Raw genomic sequence first — 18,003 nt, forward strand, 5'->3', positions numbered from 1 at the left:
AACCAACGGTTCGTGATTCACGCATATATTATATAAATTTACATACAAAAATCCATTTCCATACTGAAATTGAAAAAAAAAATCACATTTAAAACCCTTACCATATGTATATTATTAGATTAAAACCAATATTTTTAGCTTTTCCACTTTATTTTTATTTGACCAGCGACCGGGTTTCGTCGTTACCGACATCATCAGACTGGTCTGACCAGTCTGATGATGTCGGTAACGACGAAACCCGGTCAGTGTATAATATAAATCTTACCATATGTAATTATTTTTATGATACACTACTTAAATTCACTAAATTTTAATTAATTTTGTTACATGAATATAAATGTAATCATGGTTTTTAACCCCTGACTCGTTGTGCATACAGAATTTTGTCTAGCCTTCCACCAGCCTGATGATGTCGGTAATGAAACCCGGTCACTGGTCAAATAAATTAAATAAAAAAAAAACTATATCTAGTTGTTATTTTATTATGTAAAATGCAGTGCTACCATTAAATTTCAGTAAAAAACTTAAACAGTCTCTAATGATTGTTTTGCATCATCATACTTCATTTCAACTCTTCGTAGATCATCAAATAATATATAAATTATTGAAAAAAAACGATTAAATCTGTAGCTAAATGAAGAGGGAGAAGTCCTTATGATAAACAAAGGCAGAAGGACTCAGGACTGAGGTAATTAGAGGGCTGAAGAGGAGGGGTTTTAATCAAAGTTTCATTAAGTAAATTTATTAGACAAGTAAAAGGAAAACTTTCTGTGAACTTGATGTCGTAAATAATTGTCTCGGAGATTCCTAAGATTGTATTTAAAAAATGTCTCATATTTAAAATTTTAAGGAGCTTTTCAAATAAAAATTTGATCCGGGGGGAAATAAAACTCCAGATATCAAAAAAATAAATTCATTATATTTTTTATAAATTACCTAGCGAAAAACGGAACAAGGTTTATTTAGATGTTTATTGCTTAAAATTATTAGTAAAATGATGTATGTAGGATTGTATCGGAATGTCAACATCATATCCCTAGCTTTTGTGCGAATAGTAAAATAAGGAAGGAATGCAAAGCTGAGATAAGCATTATCGATAAAATTAAGAAAGGTGTGTTGAGATGGTTTGGACATGTAGAACGAATGAGTGAGGAAAGAACGGAAAAATAAATTTATGAGGCGAATGTTAGTGGGAAAAGAAGCAGAGGAAGACCGAGAAAAACATAGGAGTCGTAACAATCGGCGGGTATGTGCGAGGAGATGCATGAACGTGGAAGAGGCAAAGAATGTTTCCAAGGACAGAGTGGTGTGGCGCTCTATTCTCTCTGCCTACCCCTGCGGGGAAGCGGCGTGATGGTTAGTTAGTTAGTTATATCCCTAGCTTAACCTAACATGGAAGTTGTAAAGCGCCCATGAGGTGATGAGGTGATTTCTTGCGAAAACGGCGCTATATATTTTTTATAAATATTAATAATAATAATAAGGGAAACAATCAGTTGAATATCAAGTGCGATGTAACTTATTTTGTCAATGTTAACGTATTCATAAATGAATTTTCTTAATTTTATATATAATATGTTATTTCACTAGATTCCCAGCAATATAATATGTTATATCACTAGATATTTCCTTATGTATATTTTTTCGTTTAGTACATTTTGTTTTGATTTTTAAAAATACTGTTATAATAAAAACATATTATTTTTATGAAATAATCGTTTTATAAAGTATTATTTATTCTTTTGTATTTAGGTTATCTAGATATTATTTAGAATAAATATGCTGTATTTTAAAAAAAAAATAAAAAAGAAGTTAATGCTGACCTACCTCAAATCAGGTATTTACTATAACCTATAGAGGATAGACAATGTCTAATATGTTTTTTTTTTACTAACTAACCATAACTACTCCAATCTGTCTTTGAAAATAATTTTCGTCTCTTTCATGTTCATGCATCTCCTCATACGTACATATACGCCGATTATTCCAACTCCTAACCTGTCCACGCCCAAGTATTTGAAATACCTGATAATACCATTTTTTCCTAGGTTATCCTCTGCTTCTAATACCAACCACATTCGCCTTACAAATTTGTAGTATTATTCTTTCTGCACTCATTCAATTAACATGGCCAGACCATCTCAACACACATTTCTTAATTTCATCGATAGTGCTTATCCCAGCCTTGCAATAAAAAAAAGTTGTGTCCAATTATCAAAGTAATCGATGAATAACTTTAGGAGGCTTGAAATTATACCATATTTTTATTTGAAATATTTTATCAATATGCATTTCTATTGATCAATTTGTTGACTTTAATTTTGTACTTCCATAATGTTGGGTTAATGTACCGTTATGCGCACCATTAGAAACAGAGAAATGGAGACGACAAGTATGGACCACTTACGATGAATAATTAAAAACGTATTTAATAACACAGTAAACAAATAGAGCTAATGAAAGTCGAAGGGAATAATAAAGAGCGGCGTAAAGTAAAGCAAATGAGAATGAAATGACCGCCCGTACCCGCCCCTTTAGGGTTCTGGTAGCCATAATACCCAAAACGAATTGAAAACACATTTGACAGTTCGTGTTCATAAAATCAGTTACCAGGCGGCGAGGCGTTTGATATACTCCGTTCGCCTTACCTGAACGCTTTAGTGCTCGTAAAGCTCGAGCTTAGGACTCGGAGGACACCTCGACTTAATTTTTAGTACCCATCTAAATTAGAGTTCATTTAAACTATAAGCTAACTAAAACACCGATATAACAGCTGAAAAAAACTGAAAGATTTGTAAACAAGTATTTCGACAAAAATGTTGTAAATAAAACAATTGGTCGACTGCATATTAATTGAAAATTCTGCTTTTAGACGTGTGCAAAATAATTGGTTAAGAACCTTGCATACGTTTGAATAAAAGGATCCCTGCTAAATAAAATATCATCATAGATAGGTAGGTACTGCCGCGAACTCACACATGAAGTTACGTGAAAAGTATATATATATATGAGTTCCAAAATCATGGGTAGGATGGTGAATGTTACAAGTGATCACTTACCAATAATTTCCGCACATAAAAAATATTACGTAGATGTTTATATTTAAGATTTTTTTCACTATTTGTTTATGACATCTTACATTTATATTATCTTATCTACGTCCAAGATGACGCTACATTTTTCCAATCATGTGACCCATGCACAATTAAACATTGACAGTGGACTGAAAAAAATATATCTAAGAATACTATAGTGTTTTTGAAATGTCGGCTTGGTTCTTTACCATGGCTTTTTTCGGCCTTTAACAATAAATATGAGAATCCTCCTATTATAATTTTCGGCTTCGCTGCCCACTCCAGTCTTGACAAACGGCAATCATCGATGACATATTGAAAGATGGACTATTCATCTTGCTATAACACCTGGACTTTTTTCTGACCGTCCTCAACGCTCAGTATATAAAAGGATCATTACAACCGCGTTAGTAATAGCCGTGACGAAAAATTGACATCAAACCGACAATGGACTGAAGTAAACCTTTGTCAGTAATAAAAGAACAGTGTCTTAGGTAATGTCTCGCGTTGAAGAGGGATTATTTTATGCGGTGTGAAGATATTGAATAGTGAAAATAATAATACTCCATGGGCAGGGTACGAAACAGAATAAAAGGATGGTCAAGCGGTTCATTCTGCGAGGGAAGAAAATAATTACAAGGCGCACAGATGGAGGCAGAGATAAAATATTTTTGCGGTTGAATCTCGAAAGTTGAATGCCCAAAAGTGTTCGCATGGAGAAATTAATGACGCACGAAATGTGATTCCGTATTAGATATATAAATATTAAAAGTGATTTGTGGAAATACTCGTACATTGCCGCCCAATATTATTCGATTTAATTTACTAGCGAAATTTTATTTTTAATTATTATTAAATCTTATTATTTTTAAACTAAGGTCTTTAAAAATGGTTCGAAATGCATCGAAACACGTGTCATAAAAGATTTTTATGAAATAGTTCAATTGACAAGTGAAATTTAATAGATTTATATTATCCACTGACACTTCGTGATGGAATTGCATTTTTAATTTATTATTAGATTAAAACCAATATTTTTAGCTTTTCCACTTTTTTTATTTGACCAGCGACCGGGTTTCGTCGTTACCGACATGATGATGATCATCAGACTGGTCTGATGATGTCGGTAACGACGAAACCCGGTCGCTGGTCAAATAAAAAAAGTGGAAAAGCTAAAAATATTGGTTTTAATCTAATAATAAAAAAAAGTGAAATTTAAATAAAATATGGATGAATATTACCACAAAGTGACTACCGAATCGATTAATGACCATTACAATTTTTTTTAACTATCACCAAAGCCCAACAATTATTTCTCAAGTCATTAATTTTAAGTGTGTTCAAATCCTTGTTCAAATCATAAATCTAGGGTTTTCCTCTAAGGAGTTATTTTTAAATAATTAATAAAACATCTGGTCAAATTCGTAAATGCTGTAGTCTCCATATTTCTATCTCAATGATTATTTGACTATTTTGGGATAAATTATTAATGATTTTTCTGTTAAATTAATGATTGATATAATTTTAAACATACAGAAGTAAATAACAACTTAAAACTAAATATTAAGTAATTATTTACTAATTACTCGAAAACTTTCCAATTCGACAAAATTGTACCTAATAATTGCTTAAATTGTTAGTCGAGCATATTTCTAACAGAAGTTATTATTTGTTTACTGCTGTTAATTGCTTCTTTGATTTGTACATTAATCTAAAGTCAAAGCCATCTCGACATTATTGTGTCTGGATAGAAGTCGACATATAACGCGACAAAGTAAACCTCTTTATCTTAATCTCAGTTAAATATCGAAAGTTTAAATAATGGGCGAAAGCTTTCAAGTCCACGACGAGATGAATTATTTCATGGCAAAAGACTTTGGAGGAAATTCAAAATTGTGCTAAATTCTTTTTAAATTTAAAAGTAAACTTGAATCAAATTAAGATTTAAAAATTTCGCTCAAATGGCCAAGGTTAAGTAGCACCGTAAGAGTATACTCCGAGAGATATTATTTTCGTCAAGAATTCTCAGTAGCCATTTTCTGATCAAATTAGGTGTACTGAATACTTGTACAAATCCTTTGGGACTCGAGTACTAATATTTGTTTTTTTAGTACTCGCTCGGATATTATAATGTTATTACTGTTTTGTCGTCAAAATTTGTCCTGGGTTTCGTTAGCGGTTTTGGAACCCGTGTAAAAGATTTATTTGATAATTTGGGTACAGTTAAATCGCTGAATCATAAAATTTTCCCGTTCGGGTTAGGTCAATATTATGCAAACCACAACGCTAATAATTTTACGCTCATTTGATTTACGTACATACAAAATATCACATGTTGTTGAAAGGATACATAGTAATTTTATTACATTTTAAAAGATCTTTAATTTATTTGGCATAAGTATTTGAAACAATAATGTTATAATAATATACAGAAAGTGTTTATTGACTCAATAATTTTAAAAAAACATATTACATATCTAAAATTATAATTTGTTCTTTCCCTTACTTGGAATGCTGTGATTGAATATGAAATATGAAAATGAGTTAGAATATAAAATACGCAACCAAATGACGTAGCTGATTGGGGTTTTAAATTATTAAACACAAAAACCGAATTAAGGAACGACACTTTTAAATGCGTCGATATTTCATTCGATCGTCAACGTCTAAAGGCAATAGGAAAAATAACGTATCAATTGATCTTAAAATAAATTTAAGTTTAGTAGTTTAAATGTGAACGAAAACTAAGAAAATGTGGAATTACATGCTGGTTTTTCAATGTTTAATCCTCATTATCTTCACGACTACATTTTTCAATTTTTTCCACATAAGAAAGATAGTCACTGCCTATGTGCTTAAATGAAACGCATACCACTGAGTAAATACTATATTTCTTTATGTTATTATGGTAAGGATATTTTTTTTATAAGGTAGGCACTTACATACGTATTTAAATAAACCACAAATTCTTTTAAATTTTACAAATTCACCGGTGAATAAGGCTATGATTAAATGTTCTCTTTTCGTTTGCTGAATACAAATTCTATTTACTTAAAAATGACTGTTTCACCATCATGACTGATTATTTCTTAGGCTGAATAACTCAAACAGAGTTCGGTCCGATGTTGAGGAGTTTAAGAAAGGAAGGGGGACTTATTGTTAAACTTTTATGTCTTTTAAATTACTTTCGGTTCGTCAGCGACGGCGAGGTTAGGGGGCGGGGATTTTGGGGCAATATTATTCCTTATAAAGACCCCTGCACTCACTCTTTTATATTCACTTTATAGGGAGAAAAATGCCATCAAACCTTACGCGTGTGGAGGACGTCCAAACGGAGAGATGTGCTCTAAACGTTGATTAATATATTGTAGTAAACGTCTTTACATGATGCGCTTGTAGCGATAAAATATTTAACGACCTAACACGATAATATATATCACCAACTAGAGAATATTTTTTTCATCACTTTTTATGATGCCTTCCGTTTAATACTTGGTCCGTGAAATGTAAGAATTTTATTTTACAATACAACATAGCTGGTTTAAGTGATCGCTTTACACGCGTTTAACATTCACCAATTCTACTCATGATCGACAACCACACTACTCAAATTCTTGAAACTTCTATGTATATATATTGTTCAAATTCGAAACATATTGCTTCAATTGACTAGAATTTCACTAGAGACATCTATGGTAAGATAGGAGAAGATTTTTATTGAGCAGAAACTCTTTCATTTGTACGTGAGGTCTGAATCCTGGATTATATTCACATACATGAAACACTAGAAAATGTTCTACTATTTTATTTTTATTTTAGCCTAGTTTATTTATTTAAATTTTAAGTGTATTCAAATACTTGTTCCTAAATCTGGAATATCTCCAATTAGGAGTTATTTTCATATTATTTTTTTTTTTGATATCAAAAAATAATATGAAAAATTATTCCTAATTGCAGCTAATCCAGATTTGCAAACAAGTATTTGGACATACTAAAAATGTTGTAAATGGATTATAGAAAATTATACGAGTATATTTAACCTGAACCTGAAATTTACTATTCTGTCTTTTTGTTAATCTATATGCGCTACAAGTGATTTACATAGCGCTGCATCGATCCTACCGATGCGATGCAGCGTAATCTTGATATTTAATTACAAAAATGTAAAATTATTAGTTCCACTTCTAGGTAGTATAAAATTGAATATTGGTGTATAAATCAATAATATTATTTTCCCCTCTAATAATTGAATCCGGGGCGTCTAGCTCTGTAACAAGCTGTGCTTACCACTTTACGATGGAGGAGGACAATTTTTTTTTGCAGCAATGCGTGTATTGAAATAAAGTTACTTTTATAAAAAAAACATTAATAAATAAGCGATAAATTTGATGATGATAAGAATTTTAAGGCTTTAGGCCAAAACACTTTTATTATTATATAGTTTTAAAAAAAAGTATTGTAAATTGTACCCTCAGCACGCGAAAACTCAGTAAGGGTACATTATTTTATTTATTAATTTTAAATCAAACAAAGATTTCTTGAGTTTACTGAGCTGCTACAACTTAGACTCAAAAAATCTGTGTTTGATTTAAAATTAATACATAAATTAAAATGGAGTTCTACAAATTAAACGCCAAATCAATAAATAGGGTTCATTATTGCAAATTATAATTTGTGATTGTGAAAAATAAATAGCTGAATAAATTTGTCACAGATCCATTTGCCTTTTAAATGAACTAATACTGAAAAAGGCACGCTTTCTATTTTATCGATACTATCAAATATAAATTATCATGAATATTCCATTTCAATTGCCGTCAGAATCAAACCAGCCCGAGTCTCTTGAATATTTTCCATCCGAAACGAGGCTTTCAAAGCTTGAAGAGTTATCGACTCCAGAGAAAAGCCTTAGATTTTTTCCAACGGAAAACCATTACCGAATGGGGAATGAGACGCATAGAAGATGGCGGGAACCATCAACTGGCTAACGCATAAAGGAGTGGATTGGAAATGACTTGTAATACGTTTGGAGCACCGTTTATCCCATTCAGGCCCAGACAAAATTTCATATTGTTTTTGGCATCTCAACATGGATGATTATATATATATATATATATATATATATATATATATATATATATATATATATATATATATATATATATATATATATATATATATATATATATATATATATATATATATATATATATATATATATATATATATATATATATATATATATATATATATATATATATATAAATATATATATATATATATATATATATGTATATATATATATATATATATATATATATATATATATATATATATATATATATATATATATATATATACTCACAAACCTATGCTTTTCCAAATTGTATGGACATGGGATACATGAGATAAATATTATATTATATGGGCTAAAGGATTCCGTCATCACAGTTGTAGCAAAGTGGTTTTTAAATCTCAAGTTTTTTCATGGTATTTCATTATTGTCTTGTTAAAATCATCGTGTGAATTTTGGGTAGCTAAAATTTAAAACTTGCAAAAAAGGGTTTGTTTTTGCTAGGGATTAAAAGGGTCTAAGGGATTATTGACAGTTTGGAAATGTATTCTCCTTTGTTTTCTTACCGCTCGAGCGGGGACTCGTCAAATTGGTAATTTTCTCGATCCGAAGCCTTCAACAAGATTATTTGTCAGTTCTGAACGTTTACCGCCAGATGAAATGTATTCCACTATTTTACGAGTCGTGAAATAGTTTGGATCAACTATTTTTGTCAAAAAGGATTTGGTGGAAAGTTTCTTTGTTTTTTAACTCAAATTATAAAGGTGTTACTTAAGACATGTATCTGCGTTTTGGTTTGACACACTATCTGCGGGTGGATTCGCGCTCATAATAGAGATAAACATCTCTGAAAAGAAGTGATAACATTTAACCATACTGTATACATCGATATGAGATCAAGAGATGAGATGAGAACTGTCAATGTTAGGGAAGTTAATATGGAATGTAGATTATGACGTTTCAAAAGCATTATGGAGTCCCGGGATCTTCTTCTTCTAACCCTTATCCGCACCCCATGGTGCATAGGGCACTGGATCATATAAAGACAGTGTGTTATCTTGATCGTTAACACATGAAAGAAAGGTGATCAGCCCTCCGCTTCAGGTACCAGTCCAGGGTAATATTGAATAAATGTTAGAGTTAAAAAATCACTTATATTTATTTGAGCCCTCCCTGGGAATCAATAATTTGCACATACCATTTTTTTATTCTGTTTTAGATGGGAAATGCACTTATTATTTACCTTGCTTATTATGTACAAGGTTTATAGATCATTTAGTGGATTTTTGTTTCTTCTAACTAGTTCAAAATGTTTTATTTGAATCTGTGTTGGGAACAGGAGGGATAATCTAGTGTGGGCCAATCAGGAACTTTTTTTCATTCTGTAGTAGTGGACCACCAAGTATTTTTTCATCAAAATACTTTCTTTCTAGATCATTTTTCCGTCTTTGATCGATCGAAATGTGTCGTTTTCCGTTTCAGATATGTCATTAACAAAAAATAGATCAAGAATATAATTATTAGAGCGGTGCAAAGTAATTCTCTCTTGGTCCGATTTCCAAGCCTTGCTCTCTGCAGTGCAACTGGCGAGCTGGTTCCCGGTACCTACATACTCCATCCGCCGCGGGCGAGCGCCAAATGATTCCCAGCTCTTTGTTCCTTGGTCCGCGGGCAACTTTAAATTTCCCGCCCCGCATGGTTTGCAAAAGGAAGATTAAAAATCGGGCTCTTTTTTCGTTTTCGCGCCACGCAGATTAATTTCCCGACAGCGCAAGCGCACAGGCAGGGAAATGCGCGATTACCGAGATGAGTGGGAATTTTCGGCGAGTCATCGTGGAAATCATGAAAGTTTGATGACACGGATAAGGGTAAGTGCATCCCCCTAAAAGATCGGGATCAGGTCTGCACTTTCCAATGACGCAAAAGATGATTTCATTTTAAAGAAATATTGTAATAAACAACAACAGGTATTGACAAATCAATATTTTGTTTTCCCATTTATTTTAATTTTTCTGGTATAAAATTATTACAGTGATTATTATATTTGACATTATCCTTCTATTATTTTTCCAGTATTTTAATTATTTCGAAAACAGTTTTTCTACATATTTTTCTGGTGTAATATTATAACACATACTTTATAACATAGTGCTTATTGTATTTTACATTATCTTAATATGTTTTTTCAATTATTTTTACGATTTTTAATACCGTTTTTCAACTTTTTTTTCTGGTGTTAAATTTTGGTGCCTTTTTGCGTATATGATATTTTTTTTTTACGTTTCAAACATATAAATATGAATGAATTCAATAAACAAAATAATTATAGGTATAAAATATATATAAAATATATATATATAAATATATATATATATGTATTTAAATATATATAAAATATAAGAATGAATCGATTTTTATCATGGGGCACGCTCCCTTAGACATAAAGCCATAAAATAACAAAACTATGTAGTAGTTGTTAAAGAGCTATCACCTCATTAACCACTACTGCAAAATGTGCCCTTGGTACAGGAAAACAAAGTGAGGACACATTATTGTAAATTTAAAAAATGTTGTATAGTGATTACATTTTTTAAATTAAAAGTATAAATAAAATGAGAATGATAAAATTAATTAGGAATATATTATTTAATGACTCGGCATTAACATTGTGGAATGTAATGTTGATTTTTTTATAATAACAACAAAAATTAAGAATATAGCTTTGTGATTAATATAAAATACCAGCTATACAAAAATTTGTATGTCCATATTACACAATACAAAATATTGTTATTAATGTTACTGATGCATCAGTTAGGGATGTGAATAACAACTACTCATAGTTCTGGAATGTTTTTATCACTTCTCGTGATTAATCGAGTTATTCGACTACATGGATGTAAACACCTCCCTGACGTATTAGTACTCGTATAATATGTAGATTGCTGCTCGTCATACTGTTCCGACGTTTGATCTCTATTCAGATACATCAATAGAATATACAAACCAGTCATTAAAAAAATGAAACATCTTTAATGATGTTTAATAAGGTTTTAATGTATATATGAACATACCACATTATGTCGAAAAGAGGAATATGATTTTAGAATCAGATTCTACCCGAAAGGAGTGACAAATGATTAAATATTAGTTACTAAATTACACCATATCCGCTCCCTAGGTGAAGCATATGGAGTCCACAAACTGTCTCAAGGCTAATCTGACGGCTGCCAGCCCCTTTACATCCTCAAGTCAGATCTGCGTCCTGATGTTCTGACGAGAACTGCCGACGAATTGTCAACAGTGGTCGTCCTGGGCAGCGTGAACCTGATGCCTTGTAAAAGAGGCAAGCTTGATTAAGCCTTTCGGGAGACATGCGGAGTATTTAAAAAATTGGTTCCAATAAATTATTATTATTTAATTTACTTACTGGACGTTTATATTTTTTACATATCTTAATACGAATTACGATGTTCCTCTCCAAAAATGAGAGGAACAGCGTAACCGCTAGTAGAGAGTAACCAGTAACCACAAAGTTAGATGAAGGTTATTTTTTGAGTCGAAGATTCTGCAGAAAAATTCGTAGAGTATATGTTGTCTGAAATTTAATATAAACTTTTTGTAAATTTGTTAATATAATAATAAAAACAACTCGAATCACGTGGAAATGCTATGAATTAAATTATATTTTAAAAGTTTGAATATAAACGTAAAGTTTCTAACATAATTTGCCATTTTTAAACTAATATTTTTAACAAAGTTTTTCAAATCACTCCAACAAATACAAATTCTGTTCCCACACAAAAAAAAATCAGGACTTTCGACTTTACGCAGAAAAATAACAAAATACTACCAAGATCCTTCTTCACGCTTTATTCTAACTTTGGAATAATAAATCATTCACGTTTAATAATAAAGAGATTTCTAAACAAATAATAAAATGCCGGCATGGGCTGGTCTGACGTCTCCGCACTGGGATTTTGATTAAAAATGCCCCATCATTGTGTTTCTATTAAAAGATATGAAAAGAAATAATGTAGGGACGTGCAGGCCATAGGTACACGCAATCAGTGGTGACTTAACAGGGCAGATTTATTATATTCATTCCTTGTGAACAAATCAATCATCGTTACGTTTAATAATCGGTATAATTCGTGTTTAGCCTTAGCGGCGTGTTATAAATGGTTCGGCGCAGTGTGTGGATGAACACTCGTGTAATTTATAGAGGTGGGAATACGCATAAAGTACTTCGTCTTGGCTTAATTTGTATTCGAATGCCATATAAAAAGGAGAAGATCAAAATGATATAGTGAATAGATAATTGATACAATGTATCAATGATGGGATAAGTCGTGTTGTAATACCGTAGTAGTGTTGTAAACTTCGAGACAAAGTAGAGGCTATTGTTAGTCATTTTGAGCAGATATGTTTAAATACCATTGAAAAGAAAAACTGTAATTCAAAAAAGGGTCTCTGCTAAATAAAAGCTTTCTAAATCCAATCATAGATGGCTGTTGTGAACATAACCACAGAACGTCATGAGATTGATCATATAAGTATCATGGGTATAAGCGCCCTTGAGGTATATTTTTTACGAAAATGGCGCAATATAAGTTATCCAAATTTATTATTATTATTATTAGAATGGTGAACTTAACAAGTGTTTAAAGTGATCACTTAAGATACCTATGATAGGTCGTAAGCCCTGTATATACCAAGACTTTTATATTCTTCTTCATCTATTTGAGATGTCAAAAACTATTGTTAGTTTTGCGCTCTATCATAACAAGATTATTATTATTAATCTTTACAGTTTTTTCTCTACAAAAATGTATTGAAAGTAATAGTGATACCATAAAAATTCACGATTAAAGAAAACATCACTATTTTAGTAGTTGCACACACAATTGGTATAATTTTTACCAAACGACTGATAAAATAATTATATCATGAGTAGTACTTACACTTCCAATTGCGATTTTCATATATAATTGATTAATTTCCATTATAGATAACGGGGTCTCGCCAAGATAAAAAAAATGCTTGTACTCTACTATTTTTTATATTTTTATTAATTCAATAATTTTGTAATTGTGAAAAATGTAATTACATTTACAGAAAACCATATTGACACAAGAGGTAAATCAATTAGGTTTGATTAAGTTTTGTTCGTAATACGCAGGTAGGTTCCTCTGTCGATTTTACAAACAATGGAATGCTCCCGCCCATCACTAATCTGAGCCCACGAACAAAACAGTGCGATACACAAAATTTTCGCTTTTTTTTATCAACTTTCCGTTTTATGACAAATTGTTTTGCCGTTGGACAAAATGGAGGACTAATGAAAGTATTAATTATAGGAGGACGGCGTATTTGATAACAACTTTTCCCCAATTAATCAAATTAAGTTGCTTTGTGTTTGTTCCAATTGCGTTATCAGTAAAACGAGGAAAATATTCTGCAATCAAGTTAACGAGCTTTGTTAAATTAATGTTTATCATTTGTACCTACAGCGACAAAAAACTTTGTTAATAAAATGACAAGTGTACTTTAATTACAAAAAGCAAAACTTTATTTTTTTAAAATTATTATCTGTGTCATGTGTAAATTTGATAAATATGTGTATTTTTTAAACATTTTGTTTTCGATGGAAGTTGCTTTTAATTTTTGCTTTGCTTATTATGTACAAGGTTTATTATGTAATTTTCAAAACATATTACATGCATAAGTCATATATACGGTTATAATATTCCCGATAAGTAATTTCTATTTCTCATTTTGGGACATGGGATTAAGGTTAACAAGACTGGAACACAAATAATAAAGTTACAAAAAAGATTTTTTTTAAGTAACCAAAATTAATACATGGCAAAATATAAAAACAATAAACAGGTATAATAAATAGGCACAAGACGCATATTTAAAAGAAATAAATGAGGAAAACACAAGGTAAGAAGCATAATAAACAAATGAGAAAATATAAAAAACATATGGTAAAAACAATCATTTACAGATAATTAAGTGGAATTTTGTTTCTTTTAGCTTAAACAAGTTTTATTTTATTAAGTATTGGGAACGGGAAGGTTAAACTAGTGTAGGCCAATCAGGAACTTCTTAGCATTTGGTCATTGCTGGGAGAAAACCACGTTAAACTCCTCAGGAGAAGCCGGACTATTGACTGTGGTCAATACGCCTTCCGTTCTACAAGAAGAGGGTTCGGCATTTTATGTCCTAGCTTGTATATATAGTGTATGGCATCAAGTAAAATATTGCTCTAACGTGTGTGTGTGCGTGTGAAGAAAATAAGATGTAGACTAATGAAATGGTTTCGGTATCCCAAAAATCTGGATTTATTAAACGTTTACAAAAGAAAATTTTGAACGTTTATTCATTCCTATTTCATAGATTTCTGCGATATATATAGCTATGTGATTACATTTGTCGATTATATTTCATGAAGGTCCACTTGGATAATTAACATTTATAATATTATTTTTCAAATAAACGATTATTATAAAAATGTATTTTTTGTGCATTAAAAATATCATTCTTATCTTATCTTATAAAAAATCTGAAATCGACTCTCGCCATTTTTGTGACGTCTTATCCCCTACTGTATGTAACATGTAAAGAAATGGAAAACTTACTTTTTACTTCTCAAAAAACCACGCCGATTACGATCATACACCACTTGTCAATGTAAAACTGTTCATTCCAACCGTTCAATGTTCGACCACTTTATGGTGAAAATTATGTTTTGGGTAACACTTTCCCATAAAATATGATTCGACAACATGTTTCAAATGTCGAAGTCGAAGTAAAAAAAAAAAAGTATAATAAGGGCACTCGGAGTTGCATATCCATAGTTCTATACGGTTGTGTAAGTTACACGTACAAGGAAAATAATTACAATATATATTTTGCGAGCTGACGGTGCAAGAAAGCTTTTTATTTTTAAGCAAAAAATACTTTTGATTCAAATAAACACTTACAAATAATAATAAAAATCGCCCCCGGGTGGGCTCGAACCACCAACCTTTCGGTTAACAGCCGAACGCGCTGCCATTGCGCCACGAAGGCTATGCATGAGATGCTCCTAAAACGGAGATGATATCGTAGGTTATCTACTTAATACGTACTTACTTCGTGACTGAAAGCAATATTTCGTCATTTTCATATTCGCTTCTTGGAGAGTCGAACTACATTACATAAAAGAGATTTGCTATGATTAAAAGATGTGTATAGCACAGACAGCCTCCATAGCGCAATGGCAGCGCGTTATGCTGTTAACCAAATGATCAGTAGTTCGATCCCACCTGTAGGCGAAAATTTCCGTTTTTACAATTTTATTCCCTTATTTTTAAAACTAATTATATTTTAGAAAATTTTTCCAATGATAAATTTATTTTTTGCTGTAAAGTGAAAAAAGTAAGCGATTAAAAAAATATATATACCACTGATGGAATTATGAATACGCTATCTATGTATTGTACAATAGATGATTACCCCTGTCGGTAAATTAAATTGCTCTTACAATTATTTAAACAAAAATGAAAGTCGACTGTCATGATGATATTTCTTAAACGAATGAAACCATTGAGAATATGCAAGTAATATGGAGCCAAATGAAAGGTTTATTATTGCTGTTAAGTGAAAACTGCCAGACATTGAAAAAACATGTTTGTGTACCAGTGATATTATTATGAAAAAACTATGTAGGGATGCATTGTACAATAAATAATTACCCCCGTCGGTAAATAAAAACTTCCCTTTCAATTATTCAAACAAATAATGAAAACTGTCAACGTGATATTTTTGAAGGAATCAAAGCATTGTAGCAAAGTAGAATATACAAGAAATATGGAATTATTCCAACATTCTACTAATTTTCAAAGGAAATTTCACTAGACGTAATGCAATGGGCTGCGTTTACATAAATTTTAAGGACATGGGTTGAATAGTGACGGTTATTTACGAGAAAAATTATGGTTTAGCTGGATAAATTTAGGATACAGTAGGAGTTTACGCTACAAATAAAATTTTAATTGGATTTTTGATTAAATAAACGGTGTTTCATACTTAGACGTGTAGGAAGTGAAAAATGAGGAAAATTCGTAAATATGATAAGAAAGAAAATATACTGGACTGAACACGAATGCGATTATTATTCATAGCGAGCTAATTTATTCAAAGACCCTTTTAGAACCGTGCAATTTCTCAACCATCAAAAACGTATTCATTTTCTTACCACCACGCGAAGGGTGTTGAGGCATGTACTGATATGAGATGAGATGGGTGGAGATGGAAGTGAGTTGAGATGGATATGATGCGAGTCGAGACGATGGAAAGCAGCATTGAACGGGAAGCCGGAATAGGAGAACATAACACTCCCTGAGGTCAAAACTTTGCGGGCGAGATGGAATCATTTATCAAAACCTTTTCCCACTGACCGTTGACCCAGGCGTTTATGAAGGGTCAGACAGTCAGACGTGTTAGAGACAATTTGACACTTAGTTCTCCCATTCTGAGCACTTATTCTTAATAGTTATGTAAATTTATACAAATATATAATATTATGTAATAAAACCATTTTTCGCGTTTTATTTTCATTCATATTTGAGAATTCGCTCACTCCTTTCAACAACGTCATATATAAAAAAATTGATTTTTCAGGAGATCGTTTTCAAAGTTTAAAAATATAATGAAATATATTAAAAATAAATATCAAGCCACTTATTGAGCTTTTTAGTGTGTAACAGATCTTTTTAGGTAAAACCTGAATGTTTTTTCTCCATTTAAAAAAAATTTATTATATTTGAAAAAATAATTAAACAATACCGTTTCTTCAAAATGCAAAAACAACACTTTCTGCCCTGTAGCGGGTAAATATTAAGATAAAAATATAAGATATAGTACATTTTCTGGGCATTCCGAAAATATGCACAACTTAAAATTGACGATTTTTGATAAATGGCGTTTGAAAGGACGGAGCGAATTATGTTTTCTAGGGATGGTATTATTGATAATGATACAGAAGAGTGAATGCTTGGAACACAGTGAATGATGTACTGAAATCAATTATAGCAAATAAAAGCCTATCAGCGAATACTTAACTAGTGGTACACAAGAGAGTCTTGGTTCCAACTCTAATGTACGGAAGTAAAGGATAGAGTTGGCTGAAAATTGACTCAGCGCAATCTAAAAGCGATCTCTCTTACAAATGTTGCAAAAGCTATATCATAGTGATATTAGGAAATAATGCAGGGCTGAGATAAGCATTATTGATAAAATTTAGAAAGGTGTGTTGAGATAGTTTGGCATTTGAATCGAATGAATTAATACAACACAGAATAAAAAAATGTGGTGCGAATATAGTTGGAAATAGGAACTGAGAAAAACTGAAGAAAACTGGCCATGATCGAGAATTTCAAATACTTGAATGTAGTCAAATCAAGAGTCGGAATAATCATCGGGTATTTATTAGGAGATGCATTAATGTCGAAGAGCGAAGATTGTTTGTAATGACAGATTAGCGTGGCGTTCTATTCTCTCTGCCTATCCTATCCTATGATGGTTCGTTAGTTAGTTTTAATCTTTTATTTATTTTCATTTAAATTTATTGGAATTCATGTTTTTCAGAAGGAAGAATGCGGTATTTTTCCGTATAAAAATAAAATCAATGTAACTAATGAGAATTATCATTACTTATGTATAAATTTATTATTGATGTTCGATTAAGGCTCCCTTGATGTTGAAAATATCATTAATGAAATAAAATGTAATTCATGAATCATTTTACGTCATCTAAATAGTACCTACATAAATAACAAATCGATCAAAAAGTCTATAAAAAAG

At 31.3% G+C, this 18,003-nt stretch overlaps 1 non-coding gene across 1 annotated transcript; it reads right to left on the reverse strand.

The window, feature by feature from the left end:
- Positions 1-15,156: 15,156 nt before the first annotated feature.
- On the reverse strand, positions 15,157-15,228 carry TRNAN-GUU (transfer RNA asparagine (anticodon GUU)). The gene has a single exon. It is a non-coding gene; the product is annotated as a tRNA-Asn (tRNA).
- Positions 15,229-18,003: the final 2,775 nt, after the last annotated feature.

The sequence above is a fragment of the Brachycentrus maculatus genome, unplaced genomic scaffold (genome assembly GCF_059751285.1).
Source record: "Brachycentrus maculatus isolate JH-2025_06_01 unplaced genomic scaffold, ASM5975128v1 h1tg000257l, whole genome shotgun sequence".
Classification (NCBI taxonomy): domain Eukaryota; kingdom Metazoa; phylum Arthropoda; class Insecta; order Trichoptera; family Brachycentridae; genus Brachycentrus; species Brachycentrus maculatus.